Consider the following 9028-nt stretch of genomic DNA (forward strand, 5'->3'; position numbering starts at 1 on the left):
AAAGAACTTGTACCAGGACGAGCATCCTTTTGGGGTACGAATGAGCACCCTTGTGCCAAAGTACCCCATGGGGGTGTGACGCAAAACTAAGTAGAAATAGCGCGATAAGGTGCACGGTGCAATGTATCCCGATCTAAGGAGGCAGACGCTCGATATCGGGTGATTCATTCTGAACATAATAGGCTTTTATAAAATAAAACTTTTGTAATTTGCACATATGATCTCATTACAGACGAGCCACTTTGCCAGAGCTACGTCCTCTGCGGGCATGATTGCACCTGAAGTGAACTGATGTTTTAAAATTTCTTTATTTAATTTTTAAGTACTGGCTTCATGGCACTGTATCTTGCGGAATTGGAGGCAAACACCGTCTTAGAGTATCTCTTTTTTGGACTCCTGAAACAAGCACATAGTTACACAAAAAATGAAGAAGAAGCATTTCGCCGAGGCAGTGCAGCTCCAAAGGTATTTTACAGCAGAACCCGTTTTGCATGCAAGAATCGTTTTCCGCTAAGTTTTCTAAAACTGCGAGCTAATTTCAGGATTTCTAAAAATGGGCATGTCCAGGTGACCGCGTCTATTTTTGCAATATATGCTGGTGCCATAAAACCAGTATTCAAAAGGCTAATTCAATGATTTTGAGTAAAAGTCGACTTCTATTTGCCGTCTTGCCTATACGAAGTATCCGCCTGATTACGTAACGCAATTGTATTAAGATAATTTTCAAAACAAATCATGTTTTATTTTATAGAAATCTGCTTTGATGAATATAGAGAACCCTGTATCACAGCACCTCTTAAACTGGGTTCAGAATACAAGATATGGCAGCAAAAACTACAGCTTACGCGGAGCAAATTCTTGAGGAGTTAAAAAGGGATGCAAAAGTATGGCGCCAACATAAAACCTTGTAACAGAAACCGTACTTATTGCTTAATATCTGTTTGTTTGTTTGTTTTTTTATACCTTTATTGAAGACATAACAGTACAGAAATATCTCAGGGGACATGGCTAAAGGCATTAATGCCTGACGGGGCCATGCCACCCTTTTGGCAGCAACAGTAGCAATAACATGAAACCAATGAGGACTTCTACAATTTCACTCCAAACTAAAAATCTATACCATACAAGCAAATACATCAAAACAACACAACGTGAAAAGACATTTGTTAGCTACCATCCTAAGCATTTCGCTTAAAACACATCCGGTTTTATTTCCCTGTGAGTAAATCTTCCTTTACAATATTTTTATATTGATAGAGTGATTGTACGGAATTTAATGTAGCTAAAATATAGGAGTGATGGTTTAAATTGTCTGGTATCAGAAAACTCAATCTCTAGCCTCCATATTTCATTCGCGAACGTGATTTTATTAATAAATGTCACCTTAAATTATATGGGCTATCTTTTACGTGGTACTTAACATGGATCACCAATTTATAGAGCTCATATTGTCGCCAAACTTTAAGCGATAGTTTGTATTTAAATATCTTATATAAATATCTTACGTTGAGTATTCGGTATCTCCTAAAATAGAGTGTGGCACTTTTAAGAAGTTGAATGTTACCAATTGCTCGCAATGCTCGCTTTTGTATGGATATAATATCGCCTAGATTTGCTTGGGATGTACAGAATGGCACCAAAACAATTGCAGTTAGGTAGTGCTAAACGTCACAACCAGATGCAAAAGTTTCAGCCCGATCCGATGCCTTATTCAAAAGTTAGAAGTGATTTTCTGAAATTTTCTATGGGCAAATGGCGGCTGACAGAGTTTTCAAATACATGGGGCTCTATGGCACCAGAAACTGAAAACGGGCCAAAAAGCGGCTCCATTTTCCCATATAAATGTTCAGAAAATCACTTATAACTTTTGACTAAGGTAAAGGATCGGTCTGAAACTTTGACATCTGGTTGTGATCTCTAGCGCTACCTTTGGGCGGATTATGAGCGCTCGGAGATGCCTAGTGAATTTTTGCGGTGAAAAAAACCCCGTTAATTTTTATTTGTGACACCCTGTAGTTGACCACACTAAAAGGCAGTAGCTTATGCGGGATTGCACAAGGGTGAAATAATATCGCCGTTTCACTTTTGTTGAAAGATAATATCTTAATCTATTTAAGAAACCAAGAGCTCGACAAAGACTTGTTCGTAAAGAATGAGTATGTGGCGTCCATGATAGGTTTTCATGGAATAAAACCCCCAAGAATCAAATGGTTGAATACATTCGATTCCTGGAATTCTAATTGCAAATTGGAAGGTAGTATCATTCCTTTTGCTCTAAACAGTAAGTACTTTGTTTCTTCTATGTTTAATCAAAGTTTATTAGATCTAAGACAAACATATAATCCCCGCAACCACTGGTTTGGCTTTCCAAAGAAATCGTAGATGTCCAAGTCAGAAAAGAAATATTTGCGCTATCTGCATATAGTACTATATTTGAACTGCCATGTGTGTTTACAGTGTCGTTAATATATAACAAAAATATTATACGGCCAAGAATGGACCCCTGAGGAACCCCATACTTTATGTAATGAACGTCTAACTTTACTCTATTTTCTACTGTATATTTTGTTCTCGTTGTGAGGTAACTTTTCAACAGTGATAATTACATACCGCGTCATCCGGATACGGAAGTTTCTGTAAAAGTGTGTCATGCTGAACGCAATCAAAAGCCTTCTTGAGATCTAGCAATATAACAAGTGTGTATGTTTTTGTTCTATGTTCTCGAGAATTTATACTTTAATTAGAAGACGTGCAATTTCTGGTGATTTATTTTTCTGAAAACCAAAATGTTCTTTTACTAAAATGTTATTGAAAGTCAAAAACTTAACTAGTCTTTTATTCAGAATACATTCGGCTATCTTTGCAAAGACTGAAAGTACAGAAATAGGTCTATATTTGTTTAAGTGACTAACTGGGCCACCTTTGTGTATAACCGTCGCACGCAAATGCTTCATTTTGTCTGGAAAGACTCCCGTAGATAACATGAGGTTACAAACATGCGCGAGTGGAATACTGATTGTGTCGCAAACGGCTTTTAACGGTTTTGGTTTAATGTCATCTGCCGCGGAGGCGCTATAATTTTTTAATGCTAGAATTAACTTCATTATTTCACATTGGTCTGTCAGAATTAGAAGGAGGGACTTAAGACAGTTTGTCGAAATGAACTGCTCGCATGGTATTTCTATACAGTTATTTATAGGAGCACCAACAGCCACATAATGCGCATTGAACAGATTTCCTATCTGTTCATCCGTCAGCGCCTCATTGTAAAATTGAACTTTTCTTGCCGAGGTATTTTTAGAAATTGTCTCCTTTACGGTTTGCCATAACACGCGGGGATCTCGCATAACTTCTGAAAATGTGTTAATATTATATTCGGAAGTTCCCTTTTTTAATATCAGAGTTTAGTCTATTTCAGACTTCTTTAAATATGCAAAGGTCACTTTCGCGTCTCGTTTTTAGAAATACTTGAAGCAGCTTGTAGTGGTTTTTAATTCTTGCATATGATTCATGAAATATCCATGATTTTCGAGTTTTCTTATGCTTTTTACGTGCCTTTAAGGGAAAATAGGTGTTATACACGGACACAAAGCTGGATGAAAAAAAAACGTCATAGGCTGTGTTTGCATCATTTTCTCTCAAAATATTTTACCAATCTAGGCAGGAAATAAGATCTTTAAAAGGCTGAATGTTTCCTTCCGAATAGACATTAACCAGCATTTTTTCTTGTTTCTTGCGCAGCTGGTTAACAGGAATTAGACAGTATATTGGCAAATGATCACTGGTATCGCACGTTCATACTCCTCAAATTCTCAATAGGAAGATTTGTAATACTGAGGTCAAGGGTTGTCTCAGAAGTCGAGGCGATTCTAGTTGGTACAGTTATTGCGTTTGTGCAACCATAAGACTCAAATATCTATTGAAAACGAAAATATGATACAATGTCCGCGGAAGCATTTATATTAAGATCACAAAAAATAACAACTTTAAACTTCAGTTTTATGCTCTGTTCAAGCAGCGTTTTTGAGAATTGCAGAAAATCATTTACGGATTTAGATGGAGGACGGTACAAGAGAGCAAACAAAAATTGACAGCATTCAATCACAATGCACTCAACATTGTCGTCTATAATTTTGTATTCGGGAACTATTTTGTATGATAGCTCTGAGCGAATATAAATGGCAACACCACCACCAGACTTTCTTGAGCGGAACGAAGGAACACAGTCGTAACCAGGCAGCTGGACACACTTATCAGATGTAAACCACGTCTCAATAAAACAAATTATGTCAAAAGATTGATTTAACTGACATAAAAAAAAATTCCCTCGTCGAATTTTTTCGCAAGCTTCTTGCATTCAAATGAGAAAGTTAAGGAGAGTGACCTTTCAGAGATGCAATATCACGAGACAGGTTAGGCATAAAAATAACAAAACTTCAGACGTTCATTCGTACGAGTTACTTTAGACTTACAAGATCATCCTCACCGCGAATAACCACTGCTCGTTCACAGTTGTTTTTTTCGGACTAGCACTTTCCCATTCGCATGCCAAACAAATGCGTATCCTGATTTCTGCGCCCATTTCTTTGTTATCAACAGCGGTGTGCGGGAGAGCCGAGTCACGTTTTCAGAAATATACACGTTGCCTTTTTCTTTTTTAAGTGACTGCCTTTTTTGAAGCCAAGAATCGCGAGGCTCCTGACATGTATAGTGAACGATAACGCCTCGTGTTCCGGTTTTGCTGGGAGTCTATGCAAAGCTCGAACGTCACTTCGGTTTACATGTGGAATATTCAGCTTTGTTGCTAATCCGTTCATTTTTCTTATCAGGTGTTCATTTTGTATTTCTTGGATTGCATGAATTTTAATGTTTAGACGACGGCTCTGTCTTTCAAGGTTATACAAATGTAACCGGAGCTGAGCGAGTACGTTTGGAGAGGAAACTTTTTTCCAGCAGGTCACGGTTAGAAAGTTCTTTAGTGAACTTGTCTTGCGCAAGTCAACAACTTTGCAAGTCGTCAAACGTATCTGAGAGTACTTGTACAGACTTTTTGAGTTCACCGTTCTGTGCAACACTATGCGCACATGCTGCTTGAATCAGCTGTGCATTGGATGCTCTGTCGCATAACCAAGGCAAGATCTGCATTGCAGAGAACGTAATATTTTAATGTAAATCTTGACATGATTAACGTAACTTGTAAAACCTAGGGGGATTTAAGTTTTACCTCATATAACCCCTGGAAAGAATAAAATTCTCACACATTTGGTTTTGTGACTGAAGTTCTTGAATTTGTAAAGTGCTTAATACTTTTTACACTAAAAAAACAGACAAAATAGTTCAAAATTTCAAGCATTAATTTCGAAGAAACGTCTGCCAGCAATCTCAGCGTCTCACTAAAATTGTCTAATTCACTCGTTGCCAACATTAAAGCGTGATATGCACCACATAAAAAACACAAGCCTATGCAAAGAACGCAACATTAAAAGTGGACAGTTCGAAAGTAAAGAAAGCAGCTTAGCTTGTTCAATGTTTACACGTGTTCTTTGCACCTGGCTTAACTCGTCGAAAATATTCCTTGCATAGGGTGGTGAAATGTCATACCTGGAATGCCGTAGTATACTTTGCAGCGGTTTGGCGATGCGGCTACCCGTAGGGAGGTACGACACCCGGAATCCAGTTCAACGACAAAAGTGTTTATTACCTGTGGTATTGAGGGGTGCGCGGTGCTTTCAGCGCCCCCGCCCCCCCCCCCCCCCCCTCTGCTTGAGTGCGCGAGCGCCGCCACAACCTCTCCGCGTTTGCCCAAAGCATGGCGAGTGGCATCAGTTGAATTCAGACAGCATGTGATGAAGCTGCAAGTAAGTGAGAGTCGTTATAGAATGGGGAGAAAGGTAAAACTTAATTAATAATTATTTATTGAACTATTATGTGAACACAACAAAATAATGAGGTATGTCCTCCATACAGTTATCAAAATAAAAAAAAAACTTCAGGCCTTTTGTTAAATATAACGGGATAAGCTTAGATGCTAGTAAAATATATACAAAAAATTGAGTGCACCAATGAAGCTAAAATTAAAGTAATATCCTTTTTTAAGCTATTGCATCAGCAAACTAATAAAAATGATATATGTACTAAACAGAAATTAAAATAGGACTACAGACATTTTGTTGGATATCTCAGCACAAGCCGAAATGCTAAGACAATAAAAAGAAGAACGAATTAACTTAGCACATGTTGACGGTCCTTTCAGGGAAATGACTAAAGTAGAGTAGAGATTTAGACGTCTTGCATTTAGAGAGCATGCTTTTTGTTTTGCTGTGTATGCAGTTTCCATTTTGCGAGCCCGAAGTTTTATCGAAGTCCAGCTACATTTCTCTTAGTTTATGGGCTCAAGAGTACATTAAAGGGACGCTGTACTAAAATTTAGATTTCAGGAAATAATACACGAGAAGCATCGAACGGAATGCTACAAACTCCAAAAATTACTCCCACAGCAACATCTCGTACGGGTCGGCATATTTTCGGAAAAGACGGGCACAATTGAGCAAGGCGCGTGATATTGCGGTAAGGGATCAAGGGAATAAAAGATCTTCGCTTTCTTTCCTTCTCGCCTAGGAATGACCTCGGCTGTCCGAATGGTCCAGCGAAGAGGTAATGAGAAGTGTAGAATTCCGACGTCACAAGTTTTGTTCAACTATGGTTGCCTTTTCCAAAAAATACTGCCTTCCGTATGTAATACAGCTGTACGACTAATGTTATATAGTTTGTAGCGTCCCGCCTAGTGCTTGTGACTTGCATTTTGACATCCATATTTCTGTTGAGATTCCGTTATTGAATGAGCAGGATTATCGATTTGAATTTTTTGCGCCCCTATTCAGCAGTGTCATGACAATTGGCCTGGGAGTAGTGTTGTTGAGGCCCACAGCCAACCGTTCTAGTACAGGCTGCCACGATGGCAGCAATGCTCTTCTGTACTTTTATGACATACAAAAACCGCCTGCGATAGGCTGCCATGCCCAAAAAGTCTGCATTCTCTGCCCCAATGCCCGAGTAGAGGACACTCGACGTTGCCGAAATGTCTTTCTCGCGCGTTGGCAAGCAAACACAATATTGCAATCTAGAAATCGTATGTGATCAACCACCAAGCTAGCCCAATGTAATTGCTTGACCCATGTGTAGTTTTGGACATAAAGCTGGGAGGAACAAACCTTCCAAGGTCTAGACACCTCAATGACAAGACCTCCGCCCTGAAAAATGGTTGTAATCAGCTCATCGAACTCTGTTTCATCGACAGATCGTTTCATAAACACGCGTTGTTTTATCGACAGCTCAGATTAGCTTTCTTCTGTAATAAGGTGTAGGAGACTGACGCCGCGAAGGGGATTGTACGTCCGGGTCAGTTGGGTTGACATTTTTGTAATGACTCGCCACAGACTGTCGTCGTAAAGCGCCGTAAACCGGAAGGAAAGGGGAGGGGAGGGGGAGGGGCGGATGGGTTAACACGCACCCCAATGATACACCCAAGATGAAATCTCCCTACAGCGTGCAATACGCGTAACGAATATCGAGGAAACGCATGTTCATGAAACATCTGTCTCTGAAACGTTATCCACGGAACGAGTTTCGGGGAAGCAATAGGGACACAGTAACGAGAGATACAAACTCATATATTTAACACCACAAAGTAGTAACCTCCGGAAGCTTGCCGCTTCGGCAAACGCGAGAAAGCCCCGCGGCTTTACGGCAGAGGCATAAGCGTAGGCCAGAAAGCATGCTGCTTTCTCTCGTAACGTTTGCCTCACTCCCGCTTTATGAAACAAACCGATGGCCACCGTCCAGTGGGACCATACGTCAGAACTATCATGACCGGTGGTTAGCGCCACTGGACGGCTAATGAATGCTTGAACTGCCATCAGACGACACTTGAACACCCCGCAAAAGCGTCAGACGTGCGTCGTCTAACGACGCTGAGAACATATAGTCTATGGTTTCGACACACGCGAACATTTCTAACTCTGCGGAGCGAGACGCAGGTTATTAAAAAGGTGTGCTCTTTTCAAATAACGAAATAACAGCGGGCAGAGGTATAGTTACGATAAACCATAAATTATTAAACCAATGGTACACGAAAAAGTTTAAAACAGCGGCCAAGCTCCTAGCAGTATAACAAGAAACACTTTTATTTAAGGCGCTTGCACAACCGTCCATGGGATGCCCACAACTTAGACGTTTGCAGGACGCAATCTCTCCGAGCTATCACCCCCGGATTTATAGATGTGACTTCATCTGGAACCAGAAGCCGGACTTAGACTTGCTCAAGTCCGCCTCAGCACCGAGCTCTGCTTGAAAACGCCCAAGCTTGCCTTTAGTCTCGTTCAAGTCGCGAGCGCTAACGGTGCTCCCCACCTGAGAGCGATATTAGGCTGCAATTCATCTCTTACGAACTGTTTCACACTTCAAAAAGAAGTGGCTTCTTTACATATTTTTTTTTTCATACCATGTTTCTACGAAGCACAAGTTGTGTAAGATGTTGATGTGCAGGTTTAGAAACTAACGTTATATGCGTTGTCTAGACTAAGGCACTTTCCCTCTGGCAACGTTTTCTAATTTAAACAATGGCATGTCAGCGATGGGAAATAAAAAGCTTGGGAGGAAACCTCGAGAACGAGGAAAAAAAAGAAGCTCAATATTGCATTTATAAACACGCAGGGGTCAGAAACATAATGAAGTGGGAGTAGGTTGCGCAACAATCAAATGCTGAAGATGTTGTAGTGTACGGGTTGACAAAGATGCATCTATTCCATCCAGATATTCCAGATATTCCACCCTACTTAGCAGGTCATTTTTGGGTGGAATTAGACTAATGTAAAGGGGAACGGAAATCAGGCGGATTCGGAGTGCTAGGAAAGGACAGGGCTCGGAAAAGGTGAGGGAAAGCTGCGGCGAACACATATGGTTAAAATATAATATCAGAGGTTTGGACACGCTCATTGGACTTGTGTATCAAGACAGAAACCGAATTAAG

General features: G+C 40.2%; 1 pseudogene; it reads right to left on the reverse strand.

The window, feature by feature from the left end:
* Positions 1-4587: 4587 nt before the first annotated feature.
* On the reverse strand, positions 4588-5145 carry LOC115330931 (annotated as a pseudogene).
* Positions 5146-9028: the final 3883 nt, after the last annotated feature.

The sequence above is a fragment of the Ixodes scapularis genome, unplaced genomic scaffold (genome assembly GCF_016920785.2).
Source record: "Ixodes scapularis isolate PalLabHiFi unplaced genomic scaffold, ASM1692078v2 PGA_scaffold1__304_contigs__length_218370807, whole genome shotgun sequence".
NCBI classification, from domain to species: Eukaryota; Metazoa; Arthropoda; class Arachnida; order Ixodida; family Ixodidae; genus Ixodes; species Ixodes scapularis.